The sequence below is a fragment of the Gossypium hirsutum genome, chromosome A05 (genome assembly GCF_007990345.1).
Source record: "Gossypium hirsutum isolate 1008001.06 chromosome A05, Gossypium_hirsutum_v2.1, whole genome shotgun sequence".
Lineage (NCBI taxonomy): Eukaryota > Viridiplantae > Streptophyta > Magnoliopsida > Malvales > Malvaceae > Gossypium > Gossypium hirsutum.
Genome location: NC_053428.1, coordinates 81,861,440 through 81,884,706, shown reverse-complemented (window position 1 = coordinate 81,884,706; position 23,267 = coordinate 81,861,440). Strand labels below are relative to the sequence as shown.

Here is a 23,267-nt window from a genome sequence, read left to right as displayed (position 1 = left end):
TGGGAGGGGCCTTATTTGGTGAAGAAAGCTTTCTCTGGAGGAGCATTAATCCTAGCCGAAATGGATGGAAAAAATTTGTCTAATTCAATGAATTCGGATTCAGTCAAAAAGTATTACACTTAAAGAAGGAAAGAGGCTAAAGTGAAAACCCGCAAAGGGCACTTTGAGACCTTCCTTAAAAAAAAAAAAGGGGAGAGGCCAAGGTGAAAACCTGCAAAGGGCTCCTTGAGACCAAAGGGGATTGAAGTTGAAAACCCGAAAAGGGCGACTCAGATATTGATCAAAAATGGGAAAGGCGATGATCTTGCTATACCTGAATTGGGAAAGGGTATGCTGCATCTTGGGGCATTGACGAAGTGCTTCTGATCTCCTAAACACATATCAAGTCTAAATTGGTCTTCAGGAAGTTCGTACAGAGAAACTTAGGCTACGATATCAAGGGCACCTAGTCTTCACCTTGTTCATAATAAATCAGCTACCTTTGAAATATTTTTCTTTTCAAGATATGCATCCCCAATAGACTTTCATCTTTATCTTCGATAGTTTATTTATTTCAAGTTATGCCATAATTAAATTCCATTCTTATCCATTGCTATAATTTGTTGCAAGCATGTTGCATTGAAATAATGATTAATGGACTAATAATACTTTCACAAAAGGAGTTTCGCATATTACTTTGGAAAGCTTCTAAATAATACAAGAATCTGAAACGGAACTGTTATTTAGAACTCACCAAGCTTAAGGAAATATCTGAGTGGGAATGGTTTAAGTTGAGACCATCTCTTTGGATTTTTGGTCCAAAACAGTGACTGAACAAAAAGACGAGATATTACATCAATGATGCAATCTCGATAAGAAATTATTAGTATAAAAGGAGGTCACTCTCGAAAAAATGATACTTTACATTCATTAGGCATACACGTCTGGCCATGAAACCCGAGGAATGGTGTAACAGACCAAATTGATGGGGAAAATTCGGATCCTACACCCTTGAGTTGCAGTGGGGTGGATAAAAGAAACTATTGGTTCTATCTCCCTAAAGATGCAGTAGAGAAAACCAAATGAACATATAGTGATTTTCTTCCAAAGATACCGGCCGAGCAAAGAATATAGGATAACACATCAGTGGCAGCACCTTGATGAACAACGAGTAATGACAATCCAAATATTAAAAAGGGATCATTCTCACGACATTCTGCATCCACGCAAATATCATACACACCTATTTAGGAGCATTCGATTCATTCTGATCAAAGCATCCTAATCATTCGGCATAAACATAGTCCCATAAAATCAATTCTACAGGTCATGTTCCCCAGAGAGCGGCGTAATAGACCAGTGAAACCAAAAATCCTATACCGATAAAATTGTAGTAGGTCAGATTAAGTCATCTTAGCAAACCTTATCTCTCTGAAGTTATAGTAGAGCGGGTTAAAGTAGCAAGTCTTATCTCCCTGAAGATGTAGTGGAGTAGACTGAAAGTAGCAGATCTTATCTCCCTGAAGTTACAGTGGAAAAGATCGAAGCCACAATCCTTATCTCTCTGAAGTTGCAGTAGAGCGGGTTAAAGTAGCAAGTATTATCTCCCTAAGTTGTAGTGGAGCAGACTGAAAATAGCAGATCTTGTCTCCCTGAAGTTGCAGTGGAGCAATCGAAGCCACAATCCTTATCTCTCTGAAGTTACAATAAAGCAGGATAAAATTACCCAAGTCTAATATCCCTAAAGTTGCAGTGGAGCAAACTGAAATTAGCAGATCTATTCTCCCTAAAGTTCCAGCGGAGTAGATCGAAGTTAAAAATCTCCTCTCCCTGAAATTACATTGACGCAAATCAAAGCTATAAGTCCCATCTTCCTAAAGTTGCAATAGGACTACTGGAAAAAAGAGGAACACCATGGAAGTCAAGATTCAAAGACCGAGCAAGATTGACCCTTGTAAGAGTCTTTGCTCTATTATCGTTACACGACAATGAGCAAAAAAGGGGCAGTTGTAAACCAGTCAATTTGCCCGAGTCCACATCAAAACCAAAATACAAAACAATAATAAACCAAACCAAATTATAACAGTCCAAATTTAAAGGACCATTTACAAATTTTTGTGCCTAAACTAAACCTAACCAAATTAACCCAATTACAGCCCAAAAATTCAAGGCCCAAACGGCCCAAAATATGTTAGACACAGAAACCCTAGGGTTATCGCCTCTTGCGCCGTAGCTAAGCCCCAGCCTTCAGCGTCGTACGGCCTCCTTGCGCCACAGCCATGACCATGCCTCCATACGCTCCATACACGCACCTCCACAGCCTATACCTGTACACCAAACACAAGAGGACAACAGCAAATACAGAAAAAATAGAAAAAATTATATATATATATTTTTTTATTTTCGGATATAAAGCCAAGAGAATTCATTTTTGTAAGGGTTACGCACATTGAAATACAAAAAGTAACCAAAAATCAAAAGGTGATTTCGGATTCGGTTCTTCTTTTCCGATTGTTTTCCTCTTTGTTTTTTTTCTTTGGTTTTACATACTATGTATTTTGACAAAAGAAAATAAAAGAAAGAAAGGGATTTACCTTAGTGGACGAGACCTGTCTTCTTCGTCGCAATCGAAGAGGGACGGGGTTTCAAAATCGAAACAGATAATCCTTGATGATTCTCCATGGTACCTCTGCGCATCGTAAATCACTACTTAAATTAAACGAAGGGCATGCGAATGAGGGGCTGATTGGATCGACCGAATGGAGAGGAGAGAGTTAGAATGTTTCTGTTTTCCCATTTCATCAGTACTTTAGGGTTTCTTCCCCTTTATAAACAGGATGAACCGATACCGTTTGAAGCCAGTTCCAATGGCTCAAAACGGTGTCGCATAGTTAACATGACCCAAGGACCCGACTTAGACACATCCAGATCCGCGCGTCTTGGGCCTGGGAGGGTTATTTTCTCTATTAATCCTTTCCTTTCACACAAGCATTCAATTGCAACTAATGTGTTTTGTTTCATTTTTAAATTTGTCCATGTAATTTGCGCGTGTTTGCAAATGGATCCGTGCCTTAATGCAGTGTATTGGGGCTTGGATTATTTCCAATTCTAGTCCCTATGTATTCACATGCGTGGCGCGCTGGTCCTAATTCTAACCTTAATGACTTATTTTATTTAAAAATTATCCCTTCTATTTTCATTCAATTTTAATTAAATTTTGTATTTGTATGACTTATTATTGTAAATACATTTAATATTTTTATATATGTGTTGATCTATTTCAATATTTTGTTTTCTTGTTTTATTTGTATGATTAGGTTGAATTTCTTCTTTATAACATATAATTTTAACATTTTGCATAGTATTTGATTCAAATCTTTTTATATACTTGTACCTATATTATTTTAATTGAGTCTCTTATTCATCATGATTTTGAAAATCCATTTAGTTTTTTATATGTGTGTTAAATCATTTCGATCACTTTACTTTATTTTATAAAATCATTATTTTAAAATTTATTTTTATATCATATTATTTGACTATTTATATAATATTTTGTTTAAATTCTTTTATGTATATTTGTACATATATAATTTATAAATTAACTTAATTTTATATGCATTATTAATTTCATGCTATTTTTACAAATAATTAATTCTAAATCTATTTATATATATATATATGTTTGAAAAACCTATTATTTGTATTTCCTAAAATTATATTTTATTATGTATTCTTGCTATCCTTTCGTATTTTATATATTATTAAACTTTCCTTTATTGTATGTATTTTAATCAACGTTTTTGACACTTTGTATATTATTTGATTTAGAAATCTTCATTTTATAATACATATTTTAATGATTACATATATATCTCTAGTCTGTTTTCACAAATAGTTTCAAAATCATTAATTCATCAATTCATATATTATATATTACGTATTTATCATTATTTTAAACTTGTTTTATACCATATTGTTTTTTTAATTTTCATTTTGTTTTGTATATCTTGTATTGATTATGTTATATTAGGCTATGTATATTATTGTGGCATATTATTTTCATTTTTATATTGTTATATCAATTATTCTCCATACATGATTAAAAATTGGGTTATATTTTTAGGTTAGTTATATTTAATTGTTTATTTTGTTAGTTGATTAAATAAGTTACATTATCTTCATTCATCCATCATCGTATTTTATGCATGCATGTTATCTCATGTTTTTATTTTTTCCGTTTTGGTTTATAAATGTCGCTTTACAATTTCCAACTCTTTAAAATTAATTATTTCATTTTATTTCAAGTCAAATCAATGCGTTTTGAGCTAGTTCTACAATTGTTTATTTGAAAATTTACTAAAACAAACGTAATGATTGATGTTTGGGAACTCGAGGAATCGTGCCCTACCGTGCTGGGTTTCGATTTTCTGTTTGTCCAAAATAGTCAAATATTCCTTTGAAGTTTCATCCGTATTTTCTAAATTCTAAAACAAGGCAATGTTCAATGTTTGGAAATTCGAGAAATCGTGCCCTACCGTGCTGAGTTTCAATTTTTCGTTGGACCAAATAAGCGAACATCCTTTTGTGATTTTCAAGTGTATGGGCTTTTAGAAATCGAAATTGATCGCAGTTTCGAGGGTTTAAAGAATCGTGTCCTAACGTGCTGGATGTGATACTGTATTCCTTTGAAACAAGCGAATCTTGACGTCCAATTTGAGTCATTCAAATGTTTTAAAAGAAATCATATTTCAAAAAAAAATTAGACATAAGGACATTATTTAATTAATTCGGTACCAATTTTGGGCGTAGCGAGGGTGGTAATCCTTCCTCGTACGTAATCGGCTCCCGAACTTGTTTTCTCAAATTTCGTAGGCCAAAATTGATTTAAATGGAATAAAATATTTTATTAAGGTGATCCAATCACACAAAAACAAAAGATTGGTGGCGACTCCACATTTGGTTTTAAAAGTCGCTCCCCATTTTTTTCAAAAATCAAAAAAATGGTTTCGAAAGTTACGATTTAGTCCTTTGCCCAAAGATTTTAGTTTATCTACATCTCCATCAACCAACCTTCTTAAAGGTTTAGCTACACATGCTCAAAGTCAAGAAAATAAACATAACAATTGAAAACAAAACAACCATGAAAGTAAAGCTTGAGAAAAATATAAAAGTTGAGATTTTTATGCAAGAAAACTTAAATAGCATGAAACTAAAAGCATTTAACAATCAAATCTAAAGCAAAAAACATAAAAAGAACAAGCTTTAACAAATTTAAAGTAAAATAAACTAACATACATTAAACTAAAGCTTAAAGAGTCTGGAAAGTAAGGTACAGGAACTGGAAATGTAAATAAACCCTACCTACAGTGTTAACTAACACTAAGGACAATAAGAATAAGAAGTAAATGCAGAAAAATAAACTCTAATCTAAGGTAAAAGAAGAGAAAAATAAAAACCCTAGAAAAGTACAAAAAACTAAAGAAAACCTAGAGAAAACTAAACCTAAAACTAAGCTAATGTTTCTCTCCCTCCTCCTTAGCAAATTTTAACTGTTTTGATGTGTTGGCTTATGACTTTTCAATGCCAAAATTCCCATTACATGGGCCTTGTGTGATTGGTGGGTCAGGTAGGCAAAAGTTTCCCTTTTTGTCCAAATTTGTCCCTCTGACGAAGGCGATATCAGGATACCCAGAAGAGGATATTGTGATATCTTGGGCAGTATTGAACTTGGGGGTCTTCCTTGAGAAGTGGGTATCATGATACCCAAGGAGGATGTCACGATACTGATGACGTCATGAACTAATTAAAATACGACAAAGGCAAGCGCACCTATCAAATGGTAGTATAGCTACGGTGAGTCAGGAATATCGTATCCTCGATGACTAAAAGTACTAGTAATTACTATCTTTTTATTATCTAGCCTATAAATTGAAGGGTTTTTTTTAATCTAAAATTAAACTAAACTAATTACTAAGCGACAGAGGGCGAATTGGAAAATAATTGAAGAAAAGTTATGAGAGAGACAATACCTAGGAAAGAATCCACCTAGACTTTACTTATTATTCTAAATTTGAATTAAACGATTTATTCATTTGACTTGATCCGTAGAAATACCTAAATTATATTAATATCTCTTTCGAGAGTAAAAATAACTAACTCTAGGTTGATTATTAAAAATCTCTTTCTAATTAAAACCCCTATCATCGCATTAACTCGATCTATGGATTCCCCTATTAGATTTGACTTTAATCCGGTATATTTATGTCATCCTATTTCTAGGATTGCATGCAACTCCACTCAATTATGCCAAATCTACTCTTAAATAAGGGCTTTTGCTCCACTGAATAAACACATCAATCACGAATTAATATCCTGAAAACATTAAACATGAAGGTAAGTAAACATAATTGAGATCAAGAACAAATATTTATCATGTAATTCAGAAAAATCAAATAATAAGATCTGTCATAGGTTTCATCTTCCCTAGGTATTTAGGGAATTTAGTTCATACTTGGAAAGGAAAACATCTCAAAAATAGGAAAACAACAAAACATAAAGAAACCCAAAAACTTCTAAAGAAATTGAATAGAGACCTTCAGTCTTGAAGGAGATCCTGCTTCTGAGTTGAGTCCGTCGGCGTTCTTCGAGTAATTTTCTGCATTCTACTCTGCGTGTCAATTTAGGTTCTCTTCTAGTATGCATTTATAGACTTTAGAATGCTCAAAAACCTTAAAAATTGGCTTTTTCCGCTTATTTGGGAAATAGGGAGCGATATCGACACGAGTTGCCACGTGGGAGTGTGGCCAGCCCGTGTGGAAATGGTCTTGGTCGTGTGGATCTTTAAATCAGATCGTTTTGTCCGTTTTTGGTTCATTTTTCGCTCCTTTTGTTCCCATATACTCACCTAAGTGTTGAAACATGAAATTAAAAGATTAGGAGCATCAAATTCACTAAATTATATAATAAATCATCTAAAAACATGCTAAGCACGGGATTAAAATTTGTTATTAAGCTTTGCTTGTCCTCAAGCAAAATCCTCAACTCACAATTAAAATTAAACTTTCTCAATTCATAATTTTCATCAATAATGTTTTATCATAGTTCACAAATAATCACACATTGATAATTCAACTAAAAAAGCACTAAAGATTCAAACAATCTAAGTCAAATATTTTTAAAGCATGAAAATATAGGTATTTCCCCTTATCTAAATAGTTACCTTTAATTCAAAACTGACAAGATTTGACATTCTCACTAAAGGTTCACTCAAATCACTCAAAGTGTTTAAAGTTCAAAAATTAGGCTCTCAAAAGTAAAACATGAAAAGTTATTACCATAGGCTTGCATGAAAATCAAATCTCCACCACTATAAAATGAGATGATACACAAATCGAGTAATATTTACCTTAAAAGTGCTGAAATGGGAATGGGTTACCTCGACTGTACTGTATGGGAAGACATTGAGTACCGTAAAAGGAGTTGCTCCGTTTGCTTTAAGCTTTGAAGTGATTATTCAAGGGTCGGTTCCATCTAATAACACCTGGTCCCCAACTTTGAAGTAGTTCATTCCATTCTTAAGCTTGTCAAGGAGTTGCTTCAGTTTTTCATCGTGTATTCTCGGTTTTTCCTTGATATGTGACTGCCATTCATCTAGTTTATTGATTTGAAGCCTTCGTTCTTCATGAATTGTTCCGTCTTTGACACTTGAGCTGGACTGTGGCTCTATATCAGTTTTTCAAGGTGTTTCCTACAAAAAATGTTGAGCCACAAGGTTATTAACATCAATAGAACTCGTAATATCATCTCGATCACTAGATATCCTAACAGAATCACGAGTTTGAAGTTTAATCATGTCATCGCCTACACGAAGTATGAGTTCACCTGTACCAAAATCAATAATCGTTCTGGCAGTTGTTAAAAAGGGCTGACCTAGAATTAAGGATAGGTCACTATCCTCATCCATGTCTAAAACAACAAAGTCAACTGGGAATATAAATTTATCAATTTTTACAAGCACATCCTCAACAATACCCCTAGGAAATCTATTAGTTTTATCTTCCAATTGGATACTCATCCTAGTTTGTTTAAGTTTCCCAAGACCTAGTTGTTTAAACATTTTATAGGGCATGACATTAATACTTCCCCCTAAATCAACCAAAGCATTGTTCACATTTAGACTACAAATTAAACAAGGAATAGTAAAACTCTCTGGATCTTTCAACTTATTGGGTAATTTTTTCTGTAAGATAGCTGAGCAAACTAAATTTAGCCCCACGTGTGACGAATAATCTAACTTCCGCTTGTTTGCTAAAAGTTCTTTCAAAAATTTTACAGAATTTGGCATCTACGAAAGAGCTTCAATAAACGGCAAGTTAATATGTAATTTTTTAAAACGTCTAAGGAATTTACTGAATTATTCGTTTGTGTGGTCTTTCCTTGTCACATTTGGATATGGCACATGAGGTTTATACTCTTTACTTAGCGGTTTCTGTTCACTGCAGTTCACCACATCCTTACCTTTACTTACCAAAATTTCTTTCCTCGGTTCAAGTTTAGGTTTAACGAACCCTTCTTCATCTCTTATAGTAATTGTATGAAGTTGTTCTCTTGGGTTAGTTTTGGTATTACTTGGCAGGCTACCTTGTGGTCCTTCTAAAATTATCTTAGCCAGCTGGCCTATTTGATTCTCGAGCCCTTGAATCGATGCTTTTAAGTGTTATTTCGATGTTTTGGAAGTGAATTTCTGACACTTAAATAAACTTCATCAACATCTCCTTAAGGTTCAGCTTCTTTTCCTGTTGGTAAGGGGGTTGAAAGCTTGGAGGGGGTTGTGGTCTCTGATTTCCTTGACCACCTCAAGAGAAATTGGGATGGTTCCTCAAACATGCATTGTAAGCGTTACTATAGGGATTATTCTGAGGTATAAAATTATTGCCCATATAGTTAACATGTTCGTCTTCTACGCTAGAGTTGTAGGATCGACTTTCTGGATGGTTCCCTCCTCCATTTGCGTCGCATTGCATCACCGGATGTACCTGCGTAGAACCATATAAACCATCAATCTTTTTACTCAAAAGTTCTACCTGATTTGACAACATGGTGATCGCATTAACGTTAAAAACACCGGCTTCTTTCATTAACTTTGTCCTCATAACTTGCCACTGATAATTATTCAGTGACATTTCTTCTATAAACTCGTAAGTCTCCTCAGTTGTTTTATTATTCAAAGTACCAACGGTGGATAAATCGATTAACTGCCTAGTTGAGGGGTTCAAATTGTTGTAAAAAGTTTGAACTTGTAGCCATAGAGGTAACCCATGGTAAGGGCACCTTCTCAATAAGTCCTTATATCTCTCACATGCATCATATAGGGTCTCTAAATCTATTTGCACTAAGGAAGAGATATCATTCCTTAGCTTAGCTATCTTAGCTGGTAAGAAGTACTTCAGCAAAAACTTCTCGGTCATTTGATCCTAAGTAGTGATAGAACCTCGTGGTAGGGAGTTCAACCACTGCTTAGCCTTATTTTTTAATGAGAAGGGGAATAATCGTAGGCGAATGGCGTCATCAAAAACGGCATTTATCTTGAAAGTGTCGCAGAATTCTAAGAAATTGGCCAAATGAGTATTTGGATCTTCGTCCTACAAACCATGAAACTGAACAAACTATTGAATCATTTGAATAGTGTTAGGTTTCAGTTCAAAATTATTTACAGCAATAGCAGGTCTAACAATACTCGATTCAGCCCCAGTTAAATTGGGCTTGACATAATCGTACATAGTACGAGGAGTAGGATTTGAATTTACAGGATTTACAGCAACCACAGAAGGTAACTGATTATTTTAATTTTCTACCATCTCCTCAGTGATAACATCCTCTTGCTTTTCTAGTGTACTCTTTCGACTCTGTCTCGCTTCTCTACAGTTTTTGCGAGCTGTACTTTCGATCTCGCTGTCAAAAAGCAATGGTCCCGACAGAATTCTTCTAGTCATAAACTAAAGAAACCTACTAGAAGTAAATAAAAAAATTAATAATTAAAAATAAAACTAACACAAAATAAAATGCAACAAAATAAAATGGCTAAATTAATAAAAATCTAGCGTTCCTAATATCTTAGTCCCCGGCAACGCGCCAGAAACTTGATGAAGTCACGAACTAACTAAAATACGACAAAGGCAATCACACCTATCGAATGGTAGTATAGCTACTATGAGTCGGGAATATCGTATCCACGAGGACTAAAAGTACTAGTAATTATTATCTTTTTGTTATCTAGCCTATAAATTGAAGAGTTGTTTTTAATCTAAAATTAAACTAAACTAATTACTAAGCGACAAAGAGCAAATTGGAAAACAATCGAAGAAAACTTATGAGAGAGACAATACCCAGGAAAGAATCCAACTAGACTTTACTTATTATTCTAAATCTAAATTAAACGACTTATTCATTTGACTTGATCCATAGAAATCTCTAAATTATATTAATATCTCTTTCGAGAGTGAAAATAACTGACTCTAGGTTGATTAATTAAAAATCTCTTTCTAATTAAAACCCCTATCGTCCCATTAACTCGATCTGTGGATTCTCCTATTAGATTTGACTTTAATCCAGTAGATTTATGTTGTCCTATTTCTTGGATTGCATGCAACTCCACTCAATTATGTCAAATCTACTCTTAAACAGGGATTTTTGCTCCACTGAATAAGCACATCAATCATGAACTAATATCTTGAAAACATTAAACATGAAGGTACGAAAACATAATTGAGATCAAGAACAAATATTTGTCATGTAATTCAGAAAAATCAAATAATAAGATTTGTCATAGGTTTCATCTTCCCTAGGTATTTAGGGAATTTAATTCATACTTAGAAAGGAAAACATCTCAAAAATAGGAAAACAACAAAATATAAAGAAACCCAAAAACTTCTAAACAAATTGAATGGAGGTCTTCAGTCTTGAAGGAGGTCCTACTTCTGAGTTGAGTCTGTCAGCGTTCTTCGAGTAATTTTCTGCGTTCTACTCTGTGTGTCAATTTAGATTCTCTTCTAGAATGCATTTATAGACTTCAAAATGCTCAGAAACCTTAAAAATTGGCTTTTTCTGTGTGTTTAGGAAACAGGGAGCGATATCGACACGGGCTACCACATGGGCATGTGGCCAGCCCGTGTGTCTCATACGGGCATGTGCTCAGCCCGTGTAGAAATGGTCTTGGGCGTGTGGATCTTTAAACCAGCCCGTTTTGTCCGTTTTTGGTCTGTTTTCTACTCCTTTTGTTCCTCTATGCTCACCTAAGTATAGAAACATAAAATTAAAGAATTAGGAGCATCAAATTCACTAAATTATATAATAAATCATCCAAAAATATGCTAAGCATGGGATTAAAATATGTTTTTTTTTATGGTTTATCAGATACCACTAAAGGGTCTCCTTAGTCTTCTATACTATCGAAAGTATCATGATTTTAGGGGTTGGATACCACAATACCCTTGCCCTAAATGTTATTCTCGCTCGTTTTCTACCTCCAACAAGTCCCTACATCACTCAAACACATGTAAATATTAAATAATTAATATTTACAAACTAACACATCAAAATTTTAGTCCCAAAACTATTGTTTTCGACACCACCAAAAAATGGACTATTACAAAATTCGTATGAACTTACTCTGTTATTTTTTCTTTCTTAGGCTTCTTGATTAAAGGAAGGAACTTTTGTTGAAAGGACTACACCAGAGCACTGTTGAAATCGTAAACCATTTGGTTGAGTCCCGTACCATGCATGACCTCGGAATGGCATATATTTGTAATTTGGAATTAATCTTTAAATCGATTTATTGTTGACAAGATACTATTTTATTTTTAGAATCTTATTAGTTTTCAATGCTTGAAGTTAAATTTTCATATTTTCTCTAATGAAAATTTCCTCCTTAGACTTATTCACCAAATGGATTGCACATTGTTCTAAAATTCTAATGATGTACATTGAAACCTTTGAAAATTAATAGTATAACTTACGTTGTATACTTATAAACCCATCAAATCTTATAAGCTTCCATTGAATGGTTTGTTTATAGGTGATTTATTTAAAAATTAGTCTAATTTAAATAGGACACATCATACTTGGATCCAAATATTGGGTTGAGTGGAGGTATGTTACAAATTGAATAGAGCCAAATGGACTTTAAAACTGGTTGGCTTGAATACAAATCTAATGAGTTAGGCTGTAAATTTATTATATACTTGCTTTTGAAAAGATGAATACATGTTTCATAAAATGGTATGAGATAAAATTTGGAATGAAATAGTTGCATGTTGCATATGTTTATTTACATTGTTGAATCATAGATAGATTTATCGTTGAGTTTATTACTCAGTATATGGTTTTGTTTTCCATGCATAGGTTAGGTTTATACGAGATCCCGAGCATCGACATCAGCATCTAGTCAAAATCTCGAACTCAACAAGTTGGTGAATTTCTTTTGTTAGTTAAATGGCATGTACCTAGTAAAGTCAATTTAGTATTTTGCTATGTTTGAAAATGCTAATTTAGAAGTTGGCAAATGAATAAAATCATGTATATGCAATTTGATATATGCAGTTTAGTATGATTTGCAAATGAGTTAAGTTGACATGTTTGGTGTGTGATTAGAATGTATATGTGTTTTATGTGCTTGTTGAATTTTGGCAATGTTAATGCTTGATTGAAAGTAGCATGATTTGGTAAATGGCTTCAATGAATATGAGACATATGAAATGGCACTATTAGATGTGAATTGGTATGAGTCAAATTAGTATTTGGTTAATATATTTACATGAATTTCTTAATTATGGAATGATATGTTTAATGAATGATAAAATGTTGGCTAAATGAATTATTGAATTGTTGAGATTGATAATGAAGATGTAAGTTATTAATTAGGTATGATTTGAACATGTTTTTAAGTATGTTTAAGTATGTATTGAACTTGTTTTTGGTGATGTTTTGGAATAGTTGATAATGAGTAGGAAAAAAGTAGGCACCAAATGCAAATTCTGAATTTTTTCTATAATGTATCAATACCTTGGGAAGGGTATCGATACTTTGATGATTTTCTTTAATTTTCAAAACACCAAACCTTAAAATGGTATCGATACCAGAGTGAAGTATTGATACTTTAGAGTAAGGTATTGATATTATTGATTTTTATTCAATTTTTCCAAACATCGAAGCTCAAATTGGTATCAGTACCTGGCTATGGTATTCATACATGATTGAAATTTTGGAAATTTTGTAATTTGGTCCTTTTTTCAATCTCAGAATAACTTTAGAGTGTACGTAGGCTCATATAAGTTCCAGGAAAAGTTGTATATCATGCTTTTGTACTGAAAAGCCTATGTTTGCATAAATTGTATTACTAATTAAATGTTTTGTATTCGTAATTGCTTCGGCAATGAATGTGGCACCTTGTGACTCAAACCTGACGATCGGGTTGGGTATAGGGTGTTACAATCGAACTTATACGACAAGGCAAACAATTTGGCACATTCTAAAACAACTCACTTGAGGGCAACCCAAGACTATGTACGAATCCATTATCAAAGAAATGTTATCTCAAAGGCTCATCACTACTACCACCTTCATTGTCAAAGAATGATAAAGATTCATGGCTTGAATTTGGGTGGAAAGTAATCATGTTGGGATATGGAATTAAGTTAGTGAATGGACTAATTATTGGGTATCTCTTCTACCCAATGAATTATAAGTTGTTTGTCAAGTATTTTGAAAGGAATATACAAAATTGGAGGAAGGGTAGGAGGAATTAACTCAAAAGCTTAATTTTTAGGCCTTATGCATTGGTTTTAGTGTTATGTATGTTAATTTGTGTTTCCCCCTCCTTATAGGTAAGAATAAGTTACGATTGATTGTCATGTATATATGTATTATTAATGAAATAAGAATGTAAACCAATGTAATCTATGCCAGATTAACTTTTGAGGGACTACAATTTGTTAGGTAAAAAAAGTCTAATTTTCATATAAAATGGATATATAAAAAAACTTGGTTTTTATTTGTTGAAAACTATAGTATTTATTAATCATAATATATTAAATTACATTAAAAATAATATGATATAGAAATTAAAAACGCAATAATATAAATATTTAATTTTAGGATCTTGTTGAATCTAAAGTAAAAATGAAAAAATTTTAAGGTAGTGTTTGGAAAGTTACATCGTAATCAAATTTGGATGTAATTGCTTGTAATTATAAGTGTAACATGTTTTGGTAACCATTGTAATTGGCAGATCCCATTTAATTGGTTGTAATTGAAGCAACCAACTACATTTTCCAATTCTTAAGAGGGAGGGTGAGAATTAAAGTAATTACGCATACACTTTCAACCTAATTCATTTTTTTTAAATGATACAATGTCTAAAATTATCCATAACTCCTCCCCAACTCAATCAAAAATATTAAAATATTAAAATCGTAATTTCCCTAACTGAACTGATGCTCGATTGACTTGTAACACCAACTCAGTTAGAAATTTATTATATATATATAAAAACTAACCAAAGGTTAGTATAAATCATTGCAACAAACAACTTTTCAGATATCAATAACACCATAAAGCATAAATTACAAATACTTAATAATCTTTTGAAAGCATCAAAACATCGTAATAAACTTACACCATAAAAAAATTCTCACAAATTGTGTGGTCCGCTATTAGTAGTTAAAACTATACTTATGTAATTCAGAAGACCATAAGATATGATAAACTATACTTACATAATTCAGAAGACCACAATGTATGATATGATGTGATATATATAGAGAGAGAAGGGGCTGACAAATGTCTAGGATTTTAAATGAGTAGAGAACCTTAGAAGCTGAAATCCATGCTTGAGAGTTGCTTCCTAGACTTTTTCAATGTTTGATGTGGTATAACCACATTTATGTTCCTCCCAGCCTTCCAGTGCATGTACTAACCCAGCTATGCACCATATGCTCATCACCCTCCTCGATAACTAGTTCTAAACAAAGTAGAACCAAGCGATGAAAGAATGAACATTAATATCTACAATGATTAAAATGGAGTATGTAAATGTTGATGGCCAAACCTCGCAAGAATCCACATTCTCAAAGGCCAACGGAATTTGCATTGCCAGTGTGTGATAATACTCTATAACGTCATATTTTTATGTGCTAATTATATATTTATTTTGAGTATGATGCTACTAATTTGGGCTATTTATGGTCTTTATCTTTTAGGGACTAAATTAGAGGCAAGAGGAAATTTAAGGGTAAAAGGTGCCAATTTGAAGATATAATGGGCCAACATGCAAAGAAAGAGAAAAGTGGTGCCAAAAAATGCAAACATGGAAGACCCAAGGACTACAATGCAAAAGAAGAGATTTTATAGCACAAGACTATAATTTAATTTCAATTATATTAGGATAATTATTAAAGATTTTTATTTAGATTTAAATTTTAGGATTTATTTTCATTTATCTTTATTTATCTTTAATTATCTTTATTTATTTGTATTTATCTTTTAGAATTTCATTAGGAATAGACTAGGTTTTCTAGTACTATAAGTAGGGGATGGAGTGGCACATATTTGGACATCTTTTTTTTCCTGTAAACACTCCCTCTCCCAAAAACTCTGTCTTTTTGTTCTCTCCATATTTCCTTCAATAAAAATCTCATTTACATTATATTTATTTCTTTCCCAAAAATCATGAGCCACTAAACCAATCTAGCCGAAGGTTGTCAAAATTCCCCAAAAAGGTTCATGAGGCTTAGAACTCGCGCTTAGCTTTCTCAACAAGGTATTCATCACTTCTCCGCATTACAGGGTTGACGCTTCCGTCCATGTCCCTTAATAGGTGATCTTTTCAACTTGTGCAAGGAATGGCCACTTTGTACGTTTTGAGAAGATTGCACAGTCGGTTCGTTGGCTTTCTGCGTCAGAGGTTGGAGAATCCAAGAGACAAAACGACGTGGTATTCGCCGTTGGGAAGTGATGATCTAGCAGAAGATAGTCCCATAAAAGTGATTATTGGCTAGAGTCAGGCTCCGTGAAATTTTAAGTTTAAATCCTTGGAGCTGGTGGTCGTAGGCGTCCTCTTCCACTATAACTGGCTTATCCTCTCGAGAAGGACTACTTAAAAGCCAAGGATTGAACCCAAGGCGAATCGAGACAACTGGAGGCTGAAATTTCGCCACATAAGAAACTTTCTTTATTTTCAAACTTTGTTTATTATTTTTCCATTTTAACTTCTGCAATCTATCTATTTTCACAATTTCAATTCACTTTAAATTCTGTTTTTTTTCCAGATTCTTAATTCTATTTTTTTTTATTTTTCAGTAACGCAGGTTTTCTTGGCCAAGAAATTGTCCAGGTTTTCAAGAAACGAGCATTCGTACAATCCGGTCCCTAAGGATTCGACCCTACTTCCCCTTTACTATTATTTTTACTATTATTTTTACTATTTTACAGGGAATAGGATACTTTTGATGCTCTCAACGACGCATTAAATTTGGCGCCGTTGCTGGGGATCGGTAACGTACTAATCTTATTTTTTGTTTCTTTTGACCAGATCTGCTCCAGGAACTCTTGCGTTTGATTCAAAAATTGAAAAGACTGCGAGAGCCAACCGCAAGGAAACAAAGCTAAGAAAAAAGCAATCAGTGGTGGTTGGAACTCAAAGCAATCCATCTTCAGAAATCAAAATCGACGACGAAGCAGAGTCTAGGGTTAACGAAAACCCTACTCAAACTTTTGAAGGTGAAAAAGTAGAAGTCGATTCATCAGAAGAAGTGCTTAACACTAGGGTTGATGAAAACCTTAATTTAGCACCTCAACCTATGGCTCAGACAATTCGGTAACTAGCCGAAGCGCCGACAGAACAACCGCCACTATGCATCGCGTATCCTATTATGGATATTGATTTTGAATTAAAGTCAGGCTTGATCCACCTACTGCCAACTTTTCGGGGGTTACAGAATGAAAATCCCCACAAGTATTTGAAAGAATTCCATATGGTTTGTCTTAGTATGAAACCTCCTGGGGTAACTGAGGATCAAATTAAACTGCGCACTTTCCCTTTTTCCTTAGCAGATTCTGCTAGGGAATGGTTATTTTATTTACCTCCTGGATCTGTAACGACTTAGGCTGATCTGTCTCGTTTTTTTCTCAACAGGTTTTTTCCAGCGTCGCGTGCAGCTGACTTAAGAAGAGAAATCGTGGGCATAAGGAAAAAAGACGCAGAGACTCTATACGACTGTTGGGAGCGATTTAAGAAGTTATGTGCAAGTTGCCCACAACACGATATAACGAAACAGTCTTTGCTTCAGTACTTTTATGAAGTCCTGAAACCTATGGAGATGAATATGGTAGATACCGTGAGTGGAGGAGCGTTAGTCAACATGACTCCACAACAAGAAAGTGATTTAATCTCCACAACGCCTACAAATTCTCAGCAATTTTGAGCCAATCCTGAACCCCCTAGAAGGGTTCATCAGCTAAGTAATTCAACCTTAGAAGATAAAGTAGATAGAATTGCTAATATTTTGAATTCTCTTGTTGCAGAAAAAGCAAAGACAGACCGGTTATGCGGAATATGTGCTACCCCTAAACATACAACTGATACATGTCCCAGTTTGAATGATGATACTATGGCTTATTTAGATGTTGTGGGAAATTTTCCTGGGCCACCACAAAGGCGATACGACCCTTACGCTAATACCTATAACCCAGGATGGAGGGATCACCCTAACTTAAGTTATGGGGCCAACCCACGATACAACCAACCATACCAGAATCGAGTTCCACAACAGCCACGAGATTTAGTTAATTCTCTAGAAACTTTGGTTAATAAATTAGCGGCTAACATGCTTGATTTTCAACAGAAAATCGAAGCGTCTATAAGAGAATTGACCACATCAATTGAAAAGATGAGTTCTCAAGGGAAGCTGCCGTCACAAATAGAACCAAACCCGAGGCAAAATGCTAATGCAGTGACGCTGCAGAGTGGAAAGGTACTGGAACCAATTCCTGGCAGAAATCTTGGCCAAGAAATTGCCCAGGAAAAACCCGGAAACGATGAACAGGTCCTAGCAAAACCCCTACTGCAGAAAATTCAACCTCTATTCCCAGGACGATTAAATTAATGTCGGAAAAGTAAAGAAGACAAGGAGATCCGAGATCAATCTACCACTGTTGGATGCCATCAGAAAAATTCCGCGATATGCCAAGTTCCTCAAAGAGCTTTGCACCAACAAATGAAAACTAACAGGTAATGAAAAGGTAAGTGTTGGTGAGAATGTATCCACAGTGTTACAGCGAAAAATGTCGGCAAAATGCAAATATAGGGGTATGTTTGCTATACCATGCAAAATAGGCCATTTGGGGATCAAGAAGGCCATGTGTGATTTAAGGGCCTCCATAAATGTTATGCCTTATTCTATTTATGAATCACTTAACGCGGGTTTTCTGATGAAAACAGGTGTTATAATTCAGTTGGCAGACAGGTCTATTGTACACCCCGAATGAGTCTTTAAGGACGTACTGGTAAAAGTTAACGAACTTATTTTCCCTGTAAATTTTTATGTGATAAAGATGGAGGAAGATAACACTACTGGATCTTCAGACTTCCTGTTGGGCCGACCTTTCCTTAGTACCGCTAGCACTAAGATCGACGTACGAAGCGGAACTCTTACGATGGAATTTAATGGAGAGATCGTGAAGTTTAATGTTTATGACGCCATTAGTCATCCAAGTGAAATTTTGAGCGTAAATCGTGTCGACATAATTGACTCATTAGTAGATGGGACTTTTGAGTCGATTTATGAAGATAAATCTGAATTTATATCTGATGACTATGAATCTGTTAATGAGTTTTTGTCTCCATCAAATACTAAACTTTTACCTTCTATTGTGCAGGCTCCAGAATTGGAATTAAAACTGCTTCCCGAACATCTTAAGTATGCATTTTTAGGGAAAGGTAATACCCTACCAATCATAGTTTCCAACAAACTCTCTAAGCTCGAGGAAGAAAGTTTGTTCCAGGTACTAAAAAGTCATAAGGACGCGATTGGCTAGACCATTTTCGATTTAAAAGGAATAAGCCCCTTGACATGCACACATAGAATCTACTTGGAGGAAAACGCAAAACTGAGGCGAAAGGCCCAAAGGCGATTAAACGCGAATATGATGGAGGTGGCAAAAAAGGAGATAATCAAGCTGCTAGATGCTGACATAATCTACCCCATTTTTGATAGCAGATGGGTAAGTTTGGTTCAAGTCGTGCCCAAGAAAACGGGTGTGACAGTAAAGAAAAACGCCGAAGGTGACTTGGTACCAACTCGAGTACAAAATGGGTGGTGTGTCTGTATTAATTATAGGAAGTTGAACTCTTACACTAGAAAAGATCATTTCCCTCTTCCTTTTATAGATCAAATGCTTGAACGTTTATCAGGTAAAACTCACTTTTGTTGTCTTAATGGATACTCAGGTTTCTTTCAAATTCCAGTCGCACCAGAGGATCAAGAAAAGACAACTTTTACACGTCCATTCGGCACTTTTGCGTACCGAAGGATGCCATGTGGACTTTGTAACTCACCAGCCACATTCCAGAGATGCATGATGAGTATATTTTCTGAATATGTGGAGAAATTTATTGAAGTTTTTATGGATGATTTTACTGTATATAGAAATTATTTTGATAAATGCCTTAAAAACCTCACGATAATTTTGAATAGGTGCATAGAATTTAATCTTGTCTTGAACTATGAAAAGTGTCATTTTATGGTAGACAAGGGTCTGATTCTAGGTTATATAGTTTCTGCCAAGGGAATTGAGGTCAATAAGGCCAAAATTGACATTATTAATTCTTTGCCATATCCCTCCACTGTAAGGGAAATTAGTTCTTTTCTTGTCCATGCAGGATTTTACAGGCGTTTCATAAAAAACTTCTCAAAAGTGGCTGAACCATTATGCGAGTTATTGCAAAAAGATAGGAAATTTGAGTTCAGCCTAAAATGTAATGAGGCTTTTGATACACTCAAGCATCAGTTGGTGATCGCTCCTATAGTGTAAGCACCAGATTGGAACTACCCCTTTGAAATTATGTGCGACGCAAGCGAGCACAGTGTGGGGGCCGTGTTAGGGAAAAAGATAGACAAAGAACCTTATGTCATTTGCTATGCCTCAAAAACCCTAGATGCTGCACAAAGCAACTACACCACTACGGAAAAAGAACTTCTAGTCGTTTTATTTGCTTTAGATAAATTTTGATCTTATTTATTGGGATCTAAAGTGATTATTTTTTCTGACCATGCAGCTCTTAGGTACTTGATCGCAAAGAAGGAGGCAAAACTATGGCTCATTAGATGGATTCTGCTGCTCCAAGAATTTAATATCGAAATTCGTGACAAAAAAGATGTGAAAACTTGGTAGCTGACCACTTCAGTAGGATAAAAACTCTATTTGATGATGTTCCTATAAAGGGTGAGTTCTCTAATGAAAGCTTATTTTTGACCGAGGCTCACTATCCATGATATACGGATATAGTTAATCTTTTAACCATAGGATCATTACCCACTGAGTTAGCACGTTCCATGAAGGACAAGCTTAGACGGGAAGCTCGGTATTACATTTGGGACGACCTATACTTGTGGAAATATTGTTCAGATCAGATAATAAGACGATGTATTCCAGAAATTGAGGTAACCTCTATCCTTACTTTTTGTCATACAGAAGCTTGTAGAGGTCACTTCGACCCTAAACGAACAGCTCACAAGGTATTGAAGTGTGGGCTATATTAGCACACAATTTTTTCGACGCATATAACTTCTGTAAGTCTTACGATAAATGCCAACATACAGGTAACATCATTAAACGAAATCAAATGCCCCTATCCCCAATTCATGTATATAAGATTTTTTATGTATGGGGCATCGATTTCATGGGCCCCTTAATTTCTTCGTTTGGAAACGTATATATACTTCTTGCAGTAGACTATGTTTCTAAGTGGATAGAAGCAAAGCCTACTCACAATGATAATGCTAAAACTGTTATGGAGTTTCTAAAACAAACTATTTTTTCTAGGTTTGGCACACCTTGAGCTTTTATCAGTGATCGTGGTACCCACTTTTGCAACAAGGTCATGGAGGCACTATTATCAAAATATGGAGTTCATCATCGTATAGCAACAGCCTACCATCCCCAAACAAACGGCCTAGTAGAGATTTCGAACAGGGAGATCAAGTCCATTTTGGAAAAAACAGTTCGGCCCAACCAAAAGGATTGGAGTCTTCAGCTCAATGACGCGCTTTGGGCCTATCGGACGACGTATAAGGGCCCGATTAGCATGACCCCGTATCGACTTGTTTTTGGCAAAGCATGTCATCTACCAGTAGAACTGGAGCACAAAGCTTATTGGGATATTCGACAATGTAACATGGAGTTAGAGCCCGCAGGGAAGGCAACAAAATTGGACATTCAAGAATTGAAGGAAATTCACAATGATGCCTACGAGAATGCTTGAATTTATAAAGACAAAACAAAACTGTTTCATGATAGGAAAATAGCTCAGAAACATTTTTTGGTAGGATAAAAAGTTTTGCTTTATATCTCCGTATTAAAGCTATTCCCAGGTAAGCTTCGATCTCGGTGGCAAGGACCTTTTATTGTGACCCAAGTATTCACACATGGTGCAGTTGAAATAGAGAGTGAAGAAACAGGGAAGCAGTTCGTAGTCAATGGCCAACGGGTGATGCCATTTTACGAAAATTTCCAGTCCCACACGGTCGAAAAAATTCAGTTAGAGCCACCATAGAACCATTCACGACGTCGAGCTAACGACGTTAAACAAGCGCTTGTTGGGAGGCAACCTATTTTTTATTTTTTATTTTTATTTTATTTTATTTTATTTATTTTATTTTATTTTATTTATTTTATCTTATTATTTTATTATCTATTATTTTCATATATTAATAAAATTATCTTCTTCTAGGTAAACCGAAACGAAGATAGGAAGAAAGGAGGAACGACAAATCTGCAGCCAAACAACCCCTACTCGACACTTTTGGCCAGCAACTAGTGGATCTCATTGCCATCATACGCGAACGACAGTGATTACACAGGGAGTTCCTCTGCACCTTTTTCTCCTATTTTATTTTATTCCACATCGCGGACTATGTGTTTTAAGTAGGGGGAGGCATTCCTCATTATTTCTGTCATTTTAGCTGCTGATTTGGTTGTTGCTGCCCATATAATTTATTTTTTTAAGCATATTTTGCCTCTTTTCATGCCCAAGAATTTGACCACGACTTGCCCACTGTTTGACCTACATGCATGAGTCTTATCTACTGAGTTAATTATGATTTTGCTTGATAGATTTCATCTCCACTGTTTTATTTCTTTTAGTTTAAATAATTATGATTAATGGAGTTAACCCTGTCTTGATTTTGGTAAATTTGATTAAGTCTAAATACAAAGAGGACACTTAATATAATTGCATGCTTAAAATATATTCATGACTATTAAGGTGGTTACTGAAACTTATTTTTGACACTTGATTGTTTTTCCTAAGTCCTCCAAAATTAAAATTTCGTTTAATAATAATGTTTCCGTGGTTATGAGTGCAGCTTAAGACGTGACTAGCTGAGTAACTAGGGTAGGGTGCTTGGGTTGTCATCCTATTTCGCATCAAAAGGTTGTGTGACGTGTTAGGTAAAACTCCGCTAACCGAAATTAATTTCTAAGAATGTGTTGGGCTGAGTAACCGGGGTGAGGTGCTTGACTATCATCTCTCTTCGCGTCAAAAGGTTCAATATTTTTCCCTAAGTAAAAGTAAATAAATAAAGTTGAAATTAAAAAAAGAAAAAAAAAGAGAAAAAACAATAAATAAATATGCATTAATAAAATTGGGGACTAAAGGGAGAAATAAATAAGGTGTTTTGATAGGTTTGGTAATTACCTAATTTTCATGAAATAGTCCAAGTCAATCTTAATTTTGTTTGTGCTAATTGGAATACTTTTTCAATTTTACTTAAAGCAAGCTAAGGGTTCTCTTTGTTTTCATATGCATTTTGACTAATTTTTATAAAAATTTGGAGTAGAATTTCTTTCATGGCAGGATTTAATTTTCACGGTGGATAGGAACCATACTTGAGGGCAAGCATGGGCTAAGTAGGGGGAATTTGATAATACTCTAGAACGTCATATTTTTATGTGCTAATTATATATTTATTTTGAGTATGACGCTACTAATTTGGGCTATTTATGGTCTT

General features: G+C 34.6%; 1 non-coding gene and 1 pseudogene across 1 annotated transcript; one reads left to right on the top strand and one right to left on the bottom strand.

Moving 5' to 3' along the window:
• Window positions 1-2,212: 2,212 nt before the first annotated feature.
• Window positions 2,213-23,267, bottom strand: part of LOC107895403 (very-long-chain aldehyde decarbonylase CER1-like) — a 41,647-nt pseudogene continuing 20,592 nt past the window's right edge.
• LOC121229772 (small nucleolar RNA R71) lies at window positions 9,295-9,401 on the top strand. Its single transcript, XR_005927728.1, has one exon. It is a non-coding gene; the product is annotated as a small nucleolar RNA R71 (small nucleolar RNA).